The following is a 20,596-nucleotide window of genomic DNA, read 5'->3' on the forward strand; positions in this document are numbered from 1 at the left end:
CTAGGAATAGAGGCTTCGCGCTCTAATTTCTCTTCTCTAGCTTTTATGAGAGCATTTGTAATATGTTGCGTGAAAGCCAAATTTATAGCACTAGCGTTAGGACTTTTAGCAAGTTTTTGCAAGAACTTTATAACTTCAGAGATGTGGCAATCATCAAAATTCAAACCATTATAATCTAAAGCAATGGGATCATCATCCCCAATGTTGGAAAAAATTTCAGCAGCTTTATCACAGGCAGTTTCAGCAGTTTTAGCAATTTCAGGCAGTTTTGTACGCTTTGCACTAGGAGTAGAAACATTGCCAACACCAATTATTTTACCATTAATAGTAGGAGGTGCAGCTACATGTGAAGAATCAACATTGCTTGTGGTGGTAATAGTCCAAACTTTAGCTACATTTTTCTCTTTAGCTAGTTTTTCATTTTCTTCTCTATCCCACCTAGCACACAATTCAGCCATTAATCTTATATTCTCATTAATTCTAACTTGGATGGCATTTGCTGTAGTAACAATTTTATTTTCAATATCCCTATTAGGCATAACTTTCGATTTCAAAAGATCAACATCTGAGGCAAGACTATCAACCTTAGAAGCGAGTATATCAATTTTCCCAATCTTTTCTTCAACAGATTTGTTAAAAGCAGTTTGTGTACTAATAAATTCTTTAAGCATGGCTTCAAGTCCAGGGGGTGAATTCCTATTATTGTTGTAAGAATTCCCATAAGAATTACCATAGCCGTTGCCATTATTATAAGGATATGGCCTATAGTTGTTACTAGAATTGTTCCGGTAAGCATTGTTGTTGAAATTATTATTTTTAATGAAGTTCACATCAACATGTTCTTCTTGTGCAACCAATGAAGCTAACGGAACATTATTAGGATCAACATTAGTCCTACCATTCACAAGCATAGACATAATAGCATCAATCTTATCACTCAAGAAAGAGGTTTCTTCGATAGAATTTACCTTCTTACCTTATGGAGCTCTTTCCGTGTGCCATTCAGAGTAATTGATCATCATATTATCAAGAAGCTTTGTTGCTTCACCAAGAGTGATGGACATAAAGGTACCTCCAGCAGCTGAATCCAATAAATTCCGCGAAGAAAAATTTAGTCCTGCATAGAAGGTTTGGATGATCATCCAAGTAGTCAGTCCATGGGTTGGGCAATTTTTAACCAAAGATTTCATTCTTTCCCATGCTTGTGCAACATGTTCAGTATCTAATTGTTTAAAATTCATTATGCTACTTCTCAAAGATATAATTTTAGCAGGGGGATAATATCTACCAATAAAAGCATCCTTGCATTTAGTCCAGGAATCAATACTATTCTTAGGCAGAGATAGCAACCAATCTTTAGCTCTTCCTCTTAATGAGAAAGGGAACAATTTTAATTTTATAATGTCACCATCTACATCTTTATATTTTTGCATTTCACATAGTTCAACAAAATTATTAAGATGGGCAGCAGCATCATCAGAACTAACACCAGAAAATTGCTCTCGTATAATAAGATTCAGTAAAGCAGGTTTAATTTCAAAGAGTTCTGCTGTAGTAGCAGGTGGAGAAATAGGTGTGCATAAGAAATCATTATTATTTGTGGTTGTGAAGTCACACAACTTAGTATTTTCAGGGGTAGCCATTTTAGCAGTAGTAAATAAAGCAAACTAGATAAAGTAAATGCAAGTAACTAATTTTTTTGTGTTTTTGATATAGCAAACAAGATAGCAAATAAAGTAAAACTAGCAACTAATTTTTTTGTATTTTGATATAGTGCAGCAAACAAAGTAGTAAATAAAACTAAGCAAGACAAAAACAAAGTAAAGAGATTGGGAAGTGGAGACTCCCCTTGCAGCGTGTCTTGATCTCCCCGGCAACGGCGCCAGAAATTTGCTTGATGCGTGTGGTTGACACGTCCGTTGGGAACCCCAAGAGGAAGGTGTGATGCGCACAGCGGCAAGTTTCCCTCAGTAAGAAACCAAGGTTTAATCGAACCAGTAGGATTCAAGAAGCACGTTGAAGGTTGATGGCGGCGGGATGTAGTGCGGCGCAACACCAGAGATTCCGGTGCCAACGTGGAACCTGCACAACACAACCAAAGTATTTTGCCCCAACGAAACAGTGAGGTTGTCAATCTCACCGGCTTGCTGTAACAAAGGATTAACCGTATTGTGTGGAAGATGATTGTTTGCAGAAAACAGTAAAACAGTATTGCAGTAGATTGTATTTCAAGATAGAGAATTGGACCGGGTCCACAGTTCACTAGAGGTGTCTCTCCCATAAGATAAACAGCATGTTGGGTGAACAAATTACAGTTGGGCAATTGACAAATAAAGAGGGCATGACCATGCACATACATATTATGATGAGTATAGTGAGATTTAATTGGGCATTACGACAAAGTACATAGACCGCTATCCAGCATGCATCTATGCCTAAAAAGTCCACCTTCAGGTTATCATCCGAACCCCCTCCAGTATTAAGTTGCTAACAACAGACAATTGCATTAAGTATTGCGCGTAATGTAATCAGTAACTACATCCTTGAACATAGCACCAATGTTTTATTCCTAGTGGCAACAGCACATCCATAATCTTAGAGATTTCTGTCACTTCCCCAGATTCACGGAGACATGAACCCACTATCGAGCATAAATACTCCCTCTTGGAGTTACAAGCATCTACTTGGCCAGAGCATCTACTAGTAACGGAGAGCATGCAAGATCATAAACAACACATAGACATAACTTTGATAATCAACATAACAAGTATTCTCTATTCATCGGATCCCAACAAACACAACATATAGAATTACAGATAGATGATCTTGATCATGTTCGGCAGCTCACAAGACCCGACAATTAAGCACAATGAGGAGAAGACAACCATCTAGCTACTGCTATGGACCCATAGTCCAGGGGTAGACTACTCACACATCACTCCGGAGGCGACCATGGCGGCGTAGAGTCCTCCGGGAGATGAATCCCCTCTCCGGCAGGGTGCCGGAGGCGATCTCCTGAATCCCCCGAGATGGGATTGGCGGCGGCGGCGTCTCTGGAAGGTTTTTCGTATCGTGGCTCTCGGTACTGGGGGTTTCGCGACGGAGGCTTTAAGTAGGCGGAAGGGCAGGTCAGGGGGCCACACGAGGGCCCCACACCACAGGTCGGCGCGGCCAGGGGCCAGGCCGCGCCGCCCTAGGGTGTGGCCGCCTCGTGGCCCCACTTCGTCTCCTCTTCGGTCTTCTGAAAGCTTCGTGGCAAAATAGGACCCTGGGCGTTGATTTCGTCCAATTCCGAGAATATTTCCTTACTAGGATTTCTGAAACCAAAAACAGCAGAAAACAAGAATCGGCACTTCGGCATCTTGTTAATAGGTTAGTTCCAGAAAATGCACGAATATGACATAAAGTGTGCATAAAACATGTAGATATCATCAATAATGTGGCATGGAACACAAGAAATTATCGATACGTCGGAGACGTATCACGGCGCCGTGACCTAGAGGTCACCAGAGCATCGCCGGCGACGAGGCCGAGTGGCGGTCAGCAGAGGCGCGCGATGCGGGGACGCTCCAGAGGCGTAGGGAGAGGGAGGAGGGCACTAGCAGGTAGAGCGGCTCACCACGCATCTGTGTAGCTCGTCGGCGAGGGCGGAGGAGGGCTGCAACGCCAGCATCGGGTCGGTTGCCGACGGCCGGACGCGGAGAAGAAGGGCGCGCCGAGATCGATTGGGGGCTTCCCCGGCCGATTCCTTTGGCCAGGAGCCTCATGGCGGCGAGGCGAAGGTCGAGAGAGGGTCGCCGGAGCTCGAGGTGGCCTGAGACGGCGGGGTACGGCGGTTGCTGGCCGGCTAGGGTTCGGCCTGTGCGTGCGGAAGAGAGCCAGAGAGAGGGGGAAGAAGGGGACTAGGGGGGCGCTAGGGTTCCAGCGGCGGCGTAGGGGGTACTTGTAGACCGCCGGCGGCGGCGGCGTGAATCTTGGCGCGGCCAAGCTCGCCGGTGCTGCCACCGAGCTGCTACAGTGAACGGAGGTGTGAGATGACTCGGCGATTTTGTGAAAAACACCCTGGGGATTAGCTGGGCTGAGGTGAGTTGAGGGTTGGGCTGCTGTTGGGCCACTTGGGCTGCGCCAGGGAGAGGAAAAAGAGGGAGGGAGTTGGGTTGAGCCCAAATAGAGAGGGTTTTCTCCCTTCTCTTTTTAAATTCTGTTTTCAGATTTGTATTCAACCTTCTTTTGCTATTTCAAATTGTTTTGGATCTTCAAACTTTCTGAACTTTTCAAATATCACATGAACTTCTTAAAAGAGAAGTGCCATGTAGGTTTGGTTTGAATAATTGAAACATTTTGAAGCATTTGAATTTGAGAGAGATTGCACAAACATTAGGGTTTTTTCCAAAACAATTATAGATGCAATTTTCTTAGGAAATCATGATGCTCATGAAATGATGCACAATCAAATCCTAAACTAGGTTTAGCAAAACAGGGGTGTTACTGCCTGGCAGGCTTTTGCATGCTTAGGCTGGGCCTGTGCTGCAAATTTTGGCCCAACGGTCAGGCCAGGTTGGGCTCGGGCCTGAGTTTTAATCATCGGGCTTTTCTTGGCCCGTCGTGAAGCCTGGCCTGGTCTGAAAAAAGCCCAGGTATGACCACAACCATTTCCGACAACGTTCTAAAGATATTTGGTCCGGTGGGAAATCTTCTGAACATAATGCAGACCAAGCCCTAGCTTTTATAATTTTTTGTCCATGTGTTTTTCATTTGTACGATCCATTTAAGACACATCGAGACATGCACTTCACAGTGCAAACTGCGCAATGTTGTTGCCTTGTACTATTGTAGTAGAGCTGCTATCATCCAGACTCCAGAGGTAGTTGTTACACGGACAAATAATCTACTGTAAAAGCAGCTATCAGCTGGGTGTAGCAACGTAGTGTTAGCAGGTGGCACGTCAGAGAACAGCAACGCATGAGGAATCTTTGCGTTGGTGGTCTGCCCCGATTAACAAACAGTGGCCTAACTCTTCTTCGCAAGCACGACAGATCCAACCAGGCCAATTCACAGCTGTCCAGAAAAGGATAGTGCCACTGCATGCTGTCAATTAAGCATCTCGATCGATGCACATTTGACTGTACCAGCAGCAGCTAGCTCAACTTGTCTTCAGCTTCATTCATGTGTCTGCTGCAGGTGCATATATTGCCGAGTGAAACAATTTCACAGTTCAGCAGTCAGCACTGCTAGCCTGTGACTCTGAGCCTTTGAGGACAAATGCGGCCACATGAAATGCTGATTTATCTGAAAAAGGAAGAGAGAAGAATATTACATGTGCTGAAGCAATCATTCTAGCCTGTCGTACTGGTATGTCAGTAACAAATAAGAACCTAATTACCTAATTAAGTTGATTAAACAAGCTAGGAACATCATCCTCAAATAAAGCTAGGAAGATATCGTTCTCGTGCACGTGGCCACGTGGGATCGCGGATCGACGAGGAAAAGTGGCGAGAAAATCACATCACACAAGCATAATCAACTTTTTATACTTACTATGTTCTTAGATAGTTTTGGAACCCGGTAGTTTTTTCTATAGAACATGCAGTTTCAGCTTTATGAAGGATTTCATCGGTGGTAAGCATTACTGCATTAGCATACATGTTCACTAGAATGTAGTACTAATAGACATTGTAGTGATTACTGCACGAGACATCAAACAAATTTCCTTTTTTACTTAATCTATTAATGATTTCAAAAATTAAAACACAATTCCCACCCCACATCTGAAGTGTTTGTTGTTCTGGTATGTGGGTAGCCTTTTCGAGACATAGGGTTTGGCTGACAATGGTCGTAGATCCGTCTAGACCTTCGGCAGGGTGGACTCAAGTACAACCCACTCGGGACCTAGGCTCCCACTTAAAATTTTGAACTCCCTTTGTATCTGTACATATTTTTGAAAGGTAAATATTCAAATTCTGCAACTTCATAGAAGGACTTATATATGAATGTTCATATAATAGCCCATTTTGTAAAAAACCTTTTTTCAAATAAACATATTCCAAGTTTGCTATTTTTTCTTGCAAAGCACTACACATAAAAGAACTCCATGCGGAATGATTTCATTGTTTTATTTTTTCGTTTTCTTTGATTTTTTTTCTAAACAGTCTTAAAATGGCTGACATGGTTATTCATAGCAAGAGATTGAATCAAACCACACAACGATTATTTGATATAATGACTACTTATGTATGTTAAAATGTTTTTGGCATTTTTAGGGGCAAAACTATCACACACTTGCAGTTCAAATTTGAATTACCTCAAAAATCGACATAAAGATATTTAAATTGGTGAAAATAGCTATAAAGCCTAAAAATTCAGAATATGCGGGAATTATCCATCCAACATGGCTTAGTTTGCTCCACATTCTTTGTACTTGGTTCACAAAAAAGTATTCTAGCACTTAGAAAATGGAAAACGTTTTTTCATACAAAAATTCCAGAATATAAGGTGTATAGCGTTGCACCACTGGAATGGATAATATTTTGGAGATTTGATTACGTTTCATTATCTTATGCAAAGTCCTCTAACAACCCAAGTCAGTCTCCTAGGGTTAATCCCACTAAAAACATGGCATAATTTTTCCTCAATATGCATTCTTTAATTTTTGTGCCAAAAACTATATGGCTTATATTTAGGAACAAAGGGAGTAATATACTGAAATTGTTCATCCAATATGGTCTAGTTTGTGTGAAAATGGAAGTGATGCTATTTTAGATCATATTATTTGAACTTGCTTCAGAAAAAACCTCATTTTTTACAGTTAAAAAATGAGAAATAAATGTTTTTGTACAAAAAAGTTGGAAACTCAATTTGGTAATATTGTTTGCCATGGCAATATACACCTATGTGGCAAAAGTAGACCAATTAACATGAAATAATCATTTCTTTTATTTTATAACCATGTGTGATCACCTCCTTCATCACACATCATGCGGGGGGGGGGGGGGGGTCGTTATGCCTAAGAAAATCGGCGGTCCTAGGGTCCATCTCTCGCCAAGACGAATACCTTCTTGATGCGTGCGCTCCTTGATCTAGCCGCAGTGTCAAGTTCCGGAAGGCTCAACCGATGAACTCCCTTGGGTGCCTCATGCTTGGAGATTGCTAGATCCGATGAGATTCGGTCATGCGCCCCCAAGTTTTTTTCAGCACAGTTTGGTTTTAACAGTGAAATGCCTGAAGCTCTGCTATCTGTTGCCATTATGGACATGTATATTTTCCGTTCCATGGTGAAATCAGAGACATATAATGTCATGGAAGCCAAGATGCAAGGATTACTAATGGTGGTTCAAGTCTTTGCGGCGATGAGGAACTTGATTGGTGATTCGGAATTCATAGCAGCGACATGCAAGTGTGGGCGCCAACACAAAAGACGTTCAAAGTCATACCTTTTAGGGTGAAAATTTAACATTTGGCCTTAATTGGTTGTGCCTGACAATGTTCTTGTTGAAGTTATTGTACTGAGAGCTGTGAAAACCTAAGATCATTGATCGAGCGACGTTGGAGCTTTTTCATTGTTTCTTTCTTTGAGGCGTCGCTTTTGGAGAACTTGAACTTCACGTGTTGTTTTGGTGGTGTTTGCGTTGCTGCTACAAGGACTAGAATACTATGGCGGGACTTTTTTTTATCTTCTTCTTCTCTTTTTAGTTGTGTGCATCTGTATTACCATTAGGATAGTGCCTTGTTGAAGAGGCTAGATTTAATTATTATCTTACGATATTAATATATTTCTTTATCGAAAAAATCACTAAAACTTGGAAGTCCCCGCTTTAAATGGAGTAACAGTCTTTTGTCCATAGAATATAATATTTTTGATGTGAGAGTCAAGAGATAGATTTTTGAACAGAGAAGGTCCCGAAGGACCGAGAGCTGCATTAAGTCAACACGGTTACAGACCAAATTACAGAAAGGGCCTCGAAAGAACATGAAATACCGTACCAGCCCTTCAATTTTGCATACAGGACCCTAACATAAAAACTGAAAACACGATTAGGTCCCTGGTCGTTGCCGGAGAATGGGCTTCGCCATCGACTGCCTTCCACGCCACCGGGGAATAAGCCACTTGGGGCGCAGACGGTCGGAACTGTCGACGACGAGCCGGAGCAAATCCTCCCTATGGAGGAAGATCTCCTGGAGAAGGGCCGCCCTTCGGCCATATGATGTAGGGGCAGGGCGATGACGCTGGCAGAAGTCCCCCGCTGATGAGCATCCCAGGAAGAACACCACCTCAACGGCGGTGCTGATGAAGCAGACGTAGCTCCAAAGAACTTGATACACCGCCGCCAAGTACAGGGAAGCGGCAACACCATCGCTGCCCTCGCCCTCGCCGCCACGGCCGGCCGAGAGGAACAACTTTGGCGCGCTACCTCCACACCAGCAACAACAAGAATAAGACCTCCATGAAGCAGACGCGTTGGTGACGATGCGGCTGAGCTCCTCCTCGCCTCCACGGCCGTCCAGGAACTCCTCCACGACGTTGATCGCCGGCATGCACGCGCTTTCCCCCTCGCCTCCAAGGCCGGCCAGGAAAAAACGCCGCCCACCACCGTCGCGTTGCAGCAGAAGGTACACCACCACTCCTTTATTGAAGGGAGCGTCAATCTTCTTCTCCGCTCTTCCCTCCGACCACCGGAGAAGAAGAGGAAGCAAGAGAGACCCTACATCGGCTGAGATCCAGGCGGCCAGATCCCTTCCACCACTACTAGAAAATGGCTATTCAGTGGCGCACCACTATTCCCCATCAGTGGCGCACTGCTGGTGCGCCACTACTATCACGCCACTGCTAACTTTTAGTAGTGGCGCACTAGTGGTGCGCCATTGCTATTTGGCTTAGCAGTGGCGCACCAGGTAGTGCGCCACTACTAGCTTCATGGTGCGCCACTCCTAAATGTCTGAGGTGCGCCACTGGACAGAAACAAGGTGCGCCACTACTAAAATTTGAAATTTCTAGATCTGGATCTGGATCTGGATCTGGATCTGGCACCTTTTTTTCGAATTTTTTTTGGCTCGTTATTTTTTCTCGTTTTTGTTGCTAGAATTATTTGTGCAATGTTCATTCTCATTTTTCTTAGCCTAACCGCCGGTGAGGATGGATGAGAGAGGTAGGAGAGGTGAAGAGAGGTGAGGAGATGGAGGATGTAGAAGAGGATGAACAAGAGGACGGAGGCTAGAGGTAATGGAGGCCAGAGGGTCGCCGGAGGGTCGCCGGAGGATCGTCGGAGAGTAAGGTCACCGGAGGTCACCATAGCGGAGGAGCTCGCCGGAAAGTAAGGTCACCAGAGGTGGTCACCGGAGGTCGACATAGTGAGGAGGTCGCCGGAGGTGAAGAGAGGAGGACAGGAGAGGAGAGGAGGAGAGGGGTAGGAGAGGTGAAGAGAGGAGGAGAGGAGAGGGGTAGGAGAGGTGAAGAGAGGAGGAGAGGAGAGGGGTAGGAGAGGTCAAGAGAGGAGGAGAATGTGTGGAGGAGGAGGGAGGAGGGAGGAGGGAGGAGGGGGTAAGTGGCTGGCTCCTTCCACTTTGAATCCCGGCCATTTTGAAATTCGTGGGCGGGAAGCTTAGCTGTGGCGCACCAAGGCATGGGTGCGCCACCGCTATTTTTTTCTATTTTTTGAATTTTTTTCATCAAAATCTAAAACCTGAAAAAAGTCCTGTTTCTGTTTTCCAATTGACGAATCCATTTTTTGTCCAAACGGCCATAGGCCGTTGAATTCGAATAGGAAATTTCGAGTAGATCGATTTTGATATAAAAAAGTTTTTCATCGGAGGTCGTATGCAACCAGAAATCCCGTTTTACCGAAACATGACGCCATTTTGCATAGTACATCGAAATTCAAATTTTCAAAGTTTCACTAAAACTAGATCACATATTACATGGGCATCTCGAAGGATTATATTTTTTGAAATTTCTATCTATTTTGGTGCGCCACTGCTAAGTGGTGCCCAAACATGTCCATCATCCCCTTTACATAGCAATGGCGCACCATGTAGAGGTGTGCCACTGCTACATAAAATAGATGTGGCGCACCTCTACATGGTGCGCCATTGCTATGTATAAGGCTGGGTCAAACCCATGGTCAAACTTAGTGGTGGCGCACCACAGAAGAGGTGCGCCACTACTACATTTTTTATAGTGGCCCACCACTTTCCGGTGCGCCACTGCTAAGTAGTAGTGGCGCACTGCCCTCCTGGTGCGCCACTATCACCCATCTTACGGCTAGGCCTTTTCCTAGTAGTGCACCGCTTCCACTACCGGGCATCAAGCCCCCTACTGGCATATAGCCACTAAATCTAGCTACTCTATCTACTCCGGCACCTTCCCTCCACCCATCTCTACCGGTGGCGCCGGCGAGATCGGCTTTGGTTCGGCCTGCCCCCTTTGAGGAAGCTCTCAGTTACTGTAGCGAGGAGAGAGGAAGAAAGGAGGGGAAATGAGCGTGTGAGACTACTGTAGTCAAGAGATAGATCAAGGGCAGTGCAGAGTATGGAATATTTTTGACGGACACATCCTGGAATATAATGTGGTTGAATTCCAGAAGTGTCAATCAAGTGCATTGCAGATACTGAAACAGTCTTTAGTCGTCACTCGCTAGCTGGTTGTAAATGTATTTAGACGAAGCGTATATTTCTCCAGAAATCGTCAAATTTATGCGATCGTTAAGGTAACCACACACACGCACACACAACTAGCTCTGACATACATGGTATTCTTCAGATAACCGACCCGGCCTGTTCATAATAAATTGGCCCGATCGAGCACCTCGGATGCCTTTGCATATTCATAACTTGTCGATCAACTGGGAGTTCATGATCACTTGAATCAGGTGGATCAAATAATGACAAGAATCATATGGCAAGCGACGCAATTAGTGTCCAGATTCGATGGGGACACGCTACCACATGGGTCATCTCACCTGGATAGATAGTCATTTGCTATAATATTGCACACAGTGTCCAGTCAAGATGAAGTATTACAGAAACTTTTTCCACAAGAAACAAATTAAAAAAATCCCAGTTGAAGCTAAACCACATGTCTGTCTATTTCGCTTGTTATTACCCAGGAAGCAATCACGCTATACTCGAACTCAACTATAGCACTATAGCATGCCAAAATAACAATACTGTGCATGAACGTGTACACCAATTATCAATCAACCTCTGCACCCGAAGCAAACAACAAGCCAGCAATACCGGCGCGCCTAAACAACGTACACACTTGTACCACTACTTTGTTAAGTTGTTATCAGGATAGCTAGCTAACTAGTCACTGATAGCCATATAGATGTGCTCATCTACATTCTCCATGTTTCCTAGCTACCGCTGTCCTCTCCTTCTCCAAAATCTCCGCAACTCCTTCAATCATATGGATCCCTAGCTATAGGAGAGCTCTCACTTGATCCACGATCTTGATTCGGCGTGCCTGTCAGCTAGCAATGGAGCAAATAGCCAAGTACAAGGGCATCCTATCTTGGGACGCAGCGGCGGCGTACGACGTCAGCTCGCCATCGTCCTCGTCGTGGGAGGAGCAGGCCTTCGCACGCGATGCGGCGGCCAACCTGCTTGTGTGGCCGCCGCGCTCCTACTCCTGCACCTTCTGCCGCCGGGAGTTCCGGTCGGCGCAGGCGCTCGGCGGCCACATGAACATACACCGCCGCGACAGGGCACGTCTCCGCCACCAAGACAACGAGGTCCAAGAAAAATCTAACGAAGAAGACTTTTTCATGTACAAGCAGCCGGCACCAGTGTCAAACCCTAGCACCACCACTCCTTCCTACCGATCAACGACCATTCAGGAGGAGGAGAGGAAGAGGCACAAGGTTCTCATCTCCATGCCAACGAGAGGTCAAGAAGCTATACATCATCACGATCAAGATCAGGATGACGAGACGGGGAGGAGTAAGAGGAGGCGTGTCGATCAGCCGCCTTCGGCGGCGCTTCCCATCCTTATGAGATCAATGGCGACAGCGCTGGTCGTGGCACCACATGAAGGATTTGCTCTTGATCATTCAAAGGTACTTACCAAAACAATCGCAACCCCTACTAGCTGTAGTTCTGATCCTCCCCCTGAGGTCCAACGAGAAGTAGATGAGTTCATCAAGAAACAACAACTAGTAGATCTAGAGCTTAGGCTTGGACCAACCCAAAAGTTGCATAACATGCAACCCAATTGATTTCTCAAGGAAAACAAATAGAAGATAAATTAATTCCCTTCCGCTTGATTCAGGCTAGCTTGCTTCTCCTCCTTAATTTGTTTTCTTTCTCCTTTTTGTTTTCTTTCTCTTGGATCCATTCGTTTTGGCCAGTGGCTTGTTTACATATCAAGTACTCTTACACGTACCTATGATAGTATGATGTACATATGTATCACTTTGTTATCAGTTGCTGCAAACTTGCAATACATAAAGAAGCTACACATGTACCAGTTTGTTATGAAGTCTTTTATCATCATTATCATCATCATGCTGACCTAATTTACTAGTCATATAATCGTTTTTGAGTTTGCTACATATTAATATTCATTTGCATAAGCATATACTCCCTCCGTTCCTAGATATAAGGTGTATAGTTTTTGGCACGGTAATTAAGAAAGCACACGGAGAAAAAACTACATAAGGTTTTGCCAGGATTGATCCCAGACAATTGACAAGTAAAATAGATGAGTTTTTGAAGATAAGGAAACACAAGAAAATCTCTAAGAAAGTATCCAGACACGTTATCCAACGCAATACACCTTATATCTTGAAGACTTTTCTAAAAAAAACTATGCACCTTATATCTAGGAATGGATGGAGTACTTGATTAGCACAATTGGTCGTATTTAAGTGACTATACTGTAGCTAAATTGGAAAATTTTATTTCTCATTTAATTTACTTATGCACTTGCACGAATCTTGATTTAGGCTGGAGGTTTCTTAGAGTTTCAAATTCATATTGTGTACAAAATAGCGAAACTGTTTTATCAAATGAATCCATGAATTGGTGAATTAAATTGTAAGTTACAGAAGAACGTTCTCCCAAACAGTAGCAAATTGAGAAACAAAATACTCCCTCCGACCCACAGTATGTTTCAGGGATTTAATACAAAATGTCCCTGAAACTTAATTACTATATATGGATCGGAGGGAGTAAGTAAATGGTCCAAGTTTGATGATAAAAGGCTCGATAGTTACACCTTATTGGATTGTAGGCACATTTTTCTTAGCCGATCCAAGACCACAAGCACACAATATTACAATAATATTGTTGTTGAAGATAACAAAACCACGAAGTGATCATCTGCTATGTGTCTTATGCACGATTGTGGGGGCGATGCAACTCATATGCTCATCCAAATGAATATGCATGCATGTTATTTGAAGAAGTCAATATCATATACAAATGGTCCATATAGAATCTTAAGCATTTATCATATACATTCCATATGATTGTTCATTCATAGGTTGCCTTAAGTAAATGGCATTCCACATGAATTCATGGTTGCTTCATTTGAGAGAGAGAGAGAGAGAGAGAGAGAGTTATTGCCACTGCTTTGTATGGTGATCAGAAGCTAATTTTCAATGTTATAAAACGTCACAAGCTATAGGCACGACTGTCCCATGATACGGCACTGGCACATTCCAGCGCATGCATGCATGCAGCCTGTTAATAAGCAACACATGCATGGCATAATTCAATTCAAAACACTGTGTGTCCATCAGTGAATATGCATGCTCCGGACCACTCTGTTTCATTTGGCCATATATGCATGCAGCTCTTGATCCGGATTCTTTGTCATGGCCGACATGAGCCCAGATAAGAATGAGCTTCATGCTCTGATGGGGATCTTGTCCTGCTTCCAATAAAGCAGTGTGGGAAACAATTTTCTTATGATTGCTTTGATAGAAGTGTTATTTTCACATCAAGCTGATACCAGATATACCTGATCTATGCAACAAACAAAGTTAAAAGTTTATCAAAGACATTAATAATATCGGTTTTGCTAGTTGGGTTCTCAGTCGAGTTCTACCCACTAGATTTGCATCGTGATTCATGTGTTTGAGTTGCAAGTTGGGTTGCAACTGAAACTTTTCTGTTGCAAGTGGAGCTGTCAACTAGGAAAATCCCTCCGAACCGTTAGATTTGCTTCATGATTTGTGCTAATGGTGAGTTGCAACATATGTTACAAATAAGATTTAATGACGCCATCTGATTGAGAACTAAGTTAATTTTTAGTCAACTGAGAATTTATCACAACCTAAGAATATGGATAGCCAAATTTAGAACGAACGTATATATGACTCCAAAAAAGTTTTGCATGGAGATGAATTGCACACATCAACAAAACATGAAATTCAGTCACTGTTGTTGGCAACACCAATATTCCAACAAAGATTCTATAAACACAATATTTTAAGGAATGAAACGATGCAGGGGCGCCGCCATAACCATATCCAACCATTGAGACCAGATAATTGGTTATACCTGGAGAACAAGTCTATGGAATCTCCACACACTGACCATGACATTGAAATCTTCTGAATGCAAGTGTTCCCAATGCGATACGATAGCATCGACCTATAAGTTATGCTCTCGGTCTTCTCCGCCACACTTTTCAGCTTCCTAGGAAGTATATGCGCATGATACCCACAAGTATAGGAGATCGCTGAAATCTTCGATGCGATATATTAGCCAAATTTATAGTTCGACTCAAGGGGAACACAACAATACCAATAAGACTTTAGCAATTGAGACGTCACTCTCAACCACACCTGTATATCAATAAACTCACAAAGCAAGCGATGACTTTATAACAGTTGATTCAAAGCAGTAAAAGCAAAAAAAAAAAAAAAGCAGTAGATATCCAGTTTTCACCGGAAGTAGTTGTATGAAACTTTTAGCGGCTAAAAGCATAGGCATGAGACAGCAATGGGGTAATGTATGGATAATATTGATAATATAATTTAATCCAAATAACATAGCATTCATATCTAATTCAGTTGTATATAGGTGTGTGATCTAAATATAGTCATGCGTACTAACTAAGAGAATTTGCATAACATCTTTTGTCCTGCTTGCCCATTTTACCGGGGCCAACTTAGAACTACAAGCAAATAAGGTCTACCCTTTCGAATAGACCGGAACAAAGCATTAAGATTCATGAACACACATAATCCTCGAACTATTATATATTCCCCTTGTTTTTTTTTCTATCTGTCACGTTAGGGATTCGTAGGTTCAACATAATAACAAGTAATACACCTTGCAAATAGATACCAACCTCATATATATGATATAGCAATATAGGTTCAATACTGAAATCATGTCACTCGGGCCGTAGTAACAAGCACAGAACATAGCAAAGGTGTACCAACACTCATACATGAATATCTTCAATACAAACACCTCAAATCTCGATGCATATGGATGATTATATTGTCAATCTCATCCAAAACCCATCCACCTCTTAAGTCGACAGAGAACTACTCACTAATGGTGATGGAGAGTGAGTCCATGATGATTGGTGATGATGTCAGTGGCGGCGATGATGAAGAATTACTGGAAATCCCTCTCTAGGGTGGATACCACGATCAATCTGACCCCCGAAACGAAGATCGTGACCTCGGCGGCACTCTATTTCGCGAAACATCGTCTCCTTCCAAGGGGTTATTTTTTAGGGTACATAAGGAACCACGTGAAGGGGAAGGGGGAGGGGGCGAGACGGTGACCGAGGGCCTGGGTGGCACGCCCAAAGATGGTGGGCGCGCCACCTGGCCTTGTTTGGGCCTCGTGGCTCCCCTCTCGTGATACAACGCTCCAGGTCCTTCCTTTTCATGAAAAAATTCATGGTATTTTTTCTCGATTTTATTTCCTGCAAAAACTTGACAAAAATAAGACTTTACTAAAAACAACATCAGATTTAGCAGTTTTCATCAAAGTATGGTGAGATTCAATTCCAGAGCAAATCATTGAGCAAAATGCTTGAAAAAGTAGATATATTTGAGATGTATCAACGCCTTAAGCCGCATTTTGCCACCTTTGGAAGGTGAATATTAGTAAATGCCACTAGTGCTCGTAGGATGGTTCTAGCTAAATCAGCTCTCTCCAAGGCTCTTCGTGCCTCGACCATCATTCATGTTGGAAATAGTGAAAATACCTTTTTCGTACTCGTACTCAACGATGAGATTTCTTACCCACATATGCCATGTGGTGAAAAGACCTTGTTCGGACATCATAATATGTCTGGTAACTCTACATGATCCCAAGGGCCCTAGAGTTTTTGAAGATCACCTCTCTAAAGGGGAGAATGTCGAGCGAGGAACTAGAAGACAATAGCTTGACTAAATCCATATACCTTCTCAACATGGCTTTGATTTGGGGAATCCGTGGATCTTTTGAGCATCATGTGCGGCATCCATCTTGACCGGCCGACCTTTGACTCTATTACTTGGAAATGTTACACCTTGGGAGACGAGTCATTTAGTTATATGGATGCCACTCAACTAAGTGGTTCCTCCCATTTGGTTCAAACCTACCAACCTTTCACAATAAAGATCAAGATTTTGTGTGCATCACCTGAGCCGATATAGTGTATACTCTTGTACTTGCTTGTACTTCACAAAAGTAAACTAGCACAAAGACTTTATGTGATATTCGCCTCATATGCCAATAAACTCTAGCTCATCTTGGGTTGCTTTCGCTCGGGCAGCAAGCATCCTCGGTTCTCCTTGGACCGTCATATAGGGACGGTTGTGTTCTCTTCAACCAAAAAGAGTGGTCGAATTTCACACTCACGGCGCTGAAAAAAAAGACCCCACAAAGGCTAGTCAGAATCTTCATCTATGTCACGGGGAATGTATGGAATGAGTAAATTACAGGCGAATTTGTTCCTTACAAGGCTCACTTAGTATTTGAGGTACTAAGAAATGGCGCCTCTGGGGAATGGTGGAGATCGATAGGCCTCCGATCATGTGATGTCGATCCATTTAAATTTCTCACAATAGTAAGTTCTTTAAATAAAAATTAAGAGTACTATTGTTTCAGACAATATCTATTTTTCTTACGGGTTCACAACTTATGTGTAGATGCATCACCATGCTAGGGTTTCTATTTTTCATAAAAAAAATAAGATTATTATTGTTTCAGACAATATATAATTTTCATGTGGGTTAGACAAACAACTTCTGCGTAGAGGAAGCGCTACTGGTTAGAGTTTTGGTTATCCCAAATTTCATTTCCTTCCTAGGCACTGTCACGTCTTACATGGTGCCCCCTCGCCTCCGCCATCGGATCCCCATCGGACAGATAAGATACACCCGGGTTAGAAAAGTGCTGGAGGCACGTAGAAGTCACGAGTCGAGAGCACGAGTCCTTCTCTCTCACAGCGACCCATCGCTGCATCAACACCCTGAAATTCCCAATCTACCACGCAAGACCCCAACTCTAGATCTAGTTAATGCACCGACCACTACCACATCGTCAGCATCCTCGGCGACTTGATCTCCCACTCATTGTCGTTGTCGGAATCGAACGACACCCGAGCTTCAGAGGAGAAGGGCGGTGGCCATGGTGTTGGGTATGGATATCGAATGACACCGACCATGGCAGTGGTGGGGGTAGTGCGCGGATGTGGCGGTGGTGAGGGGCACGGATCCCGAACGGGTATCTTTTCACCTAGCTCTTTGTTGACATCGTCCTTGACGACCTCTTTGTCACCAGCGCAGCAATCCCCAACCTCTTTTTCCGCTCGCCACCGGTGTCCCATCCGGGATAACCTTTGCCCTACCTCCGGTGGCAATCACAACGGGGAAGGACCAGGGGAACTACATATGATGTTGATCTGAAGGTGTGCATTTTGGTGTATCTATGGTCTTTTTTACATCCTCTAAATCACCATTTCCCCTATCCCATCTACTACAGAATGTATTTTTTTGCACTAGTTACATAATTTATGCATAATTTACCCCCCGTTAATTGCATGTAATTTTTTGCACACGGTATGTAGCGTATGCCTAATTTGTTTCAATTGCATGTAATTTTTTACGCACGGTATGTATCTTTCTGCCTAATTTATTTCAATTGAATGTAATATTTTGCACACGATATGTAACTTATTCCTACTTTATTTCAATTGGATGTAATTTTTCTCTACTCTATACTTAGTTTTACATGCAGATGTAACAACCCTAAATTTCACCGTAAGTTTTCATGGACCTAGTGTAAAAAGTGATATATGAATACATCTAGCACTAGATTATGTAGGTAAACCAATGGTTTAGGTGCAGACTAGAAGACGGGACAACGAAAGGGGCAAAATTTTGAAAAACTCTTGTGTGTTTCGTGCAAGGGACTACGCATATTTTCTCTCTGGTAAGTTGTCACTTTGAGACTATAGGATCACTCTTCCTCTATTTTAGCGAAGTTTCTCTTTTGGACCATATGACCACTTTCCTTTTTTTTGTTGGTAAAAATAGCTTTCAGACAGGGGCACTGCCTAAGACTATCCGGTGCCTATACACTATGTAGCAGGGTCCTTTAATTATGGTCTAGTAAGAAGATTTCTTGAGCGCCCCTGATAAATAATCATAGCCACCATTTTTCTTGAATTTTAACAGGAATCATGTTTATACCAAGGATTTTTAATCCAATTTTGTCTGGTAACCGGTTTGGATTTTTTGGTAACCACGTAAATGGAATCTCCAATGCCCCTTTGGAATTTTTATCTATGGAAACCAAAAATTTGCTACGGGAACACAAAGTACAAAAAACAAGTGCCAGAATATTGAATTGACTGGAAATATGAAGGTGACCGCTAGGTGTTGGTCGCCTGATAGTTGTCCTCCGCGCCATCCAATCGTGATCTGATGCTCAACAGCAACCACGATGTAGTTTTAAAATGTAGGAGTACACCCAACTTCCAGCTTCATTAGTTAAAATGTAGGAGTACACCTTGTTTCTTGTGAACATCCCAATAATTACATAAAAATGCCACCGTGGTGATCTATAACTAGAACAGAGAGTGTTACAACAAAAATCTGTATCTCGCATACCAAAAAATACAATATTACAACAAAAATGTTGCAACAATTTAAAAAAATTAATGTCTTATAACAAAAATCACAAATCATTTTAACAAAAATATTGCACCAAAACATGTGTTTACAGCAATAAGAAAGTTCTTTAATCATAATTAATTCTCTACAAATTGACATACAACAAAAACATAGACAATTTCAACAAAACCCACAATCGATAGCAAAAAATGGTCAACATTCTATAAAGTGTGTAGACATCATTGAATAATCTGAGTTAAACATACAACCTGTTGCAAACTTTGCCACATGTGGCATGTTCTTTCCCAATAAAACTCATACGAATGTACATTCTTAAATATCTTTTACGACAATGAAAATGTGGGGAAAACACAAACTTGTGGTAAATGACCAGGAAAACCTTGCAACATCTCGTGTGTTCTTTTGCAACAAAATTAATAGGCGTTTTTCACAAAAATAACTAACATATGCAACATCGAAAAAGTACGGGGAATACTTGTCCATGACAGACCAGATCTCAACGATTGAGTGTTTTCGGGCGTGAATCTGGGTCGGCAGAACCCCGTCAGTGCAGGAGAAGGTGACTCCGCACTAGGGATGGCACCCGCAGGGTATGGGTACGGGTAGAGCCATCCCATACCCGTACCCGTCGCCTTCAATCTTACCCGTCACCCGTACCCATACCCGTCACCCGACAGGGTAAATGGGTACCCGCGGGTAAAAAATATCCGTGCTTACAACACATCTAATTGATAAAAAAATATGACATGAGGTGAACCGATCCTAAATATGGGTCAAGCCTCACTAACCTACCGAAGATTGTGAGACTGAAAAGCGTGAGGTTCAGCCTAGCAACGTGAAGGCGTGATTAGGAGGGAATTAAGTAGGTTTAGAATATTACAATGACACACTAGTTAAATTTAGATCGGTAAATGGGTATGTCACGTATGTGGGTATGGGTTCTACCATCCCATACCCGTACCCGCTCTATCCGATGGGTACGATATTTTTCCCATTTACAAACCCATGGGTAATATTTTATCCCATACCCGTACTCTTATTGGGTTTTTACCCGGTGGGTACGCGGGTCATGGGTACCCATTGCCATCCCTACTCCGCACTGATTCCCGATGGTTCCTCGACTTTTTTGGACTCGGGACACTAGGTGACCTTCAATTTGAAGCATCCATAGCCATGGCCATTGGTGAGCTTGATTTATGGGGATTCCTTGGGGACAAAAAGGGACTAGAGGGGCAACCCAGGTAGCGCGATGGAGCATCGCAGCAACAAACACAGAGAGCAAGCGAGCATCGAGCAGGGGAAGAACGCGAGTGATGACGCGTAAAGCACACGCTCGTTGGGAACCCCAAGTGGAAGGTGTGATGCGTACAGCAGCAAGTTTCCCTCAGTAAGAAACCAAGGTTTATCGAACCAGTAGGAGTCAAGAAGCACGTTGAAGGTTGATGGCGGCGGGATGTAGTGCGGCGCAACACCAGGGATTCCGGCGCCAACGTGGAACCTGCACAACA

This window comes from Lolium perenne, chromosome 4, assembly GCF_019359855.2.
Source record: "Lolium perenne isolate Kyuss_39 chromosome 4, Kyuss_2.0, whole genome shotgun sequence".
NCBI lineage: Eukaryota > Viridiplantae > Streptophyta > Magnoliopsida > Poales > Poaceae > Lolium > Lolium perenne.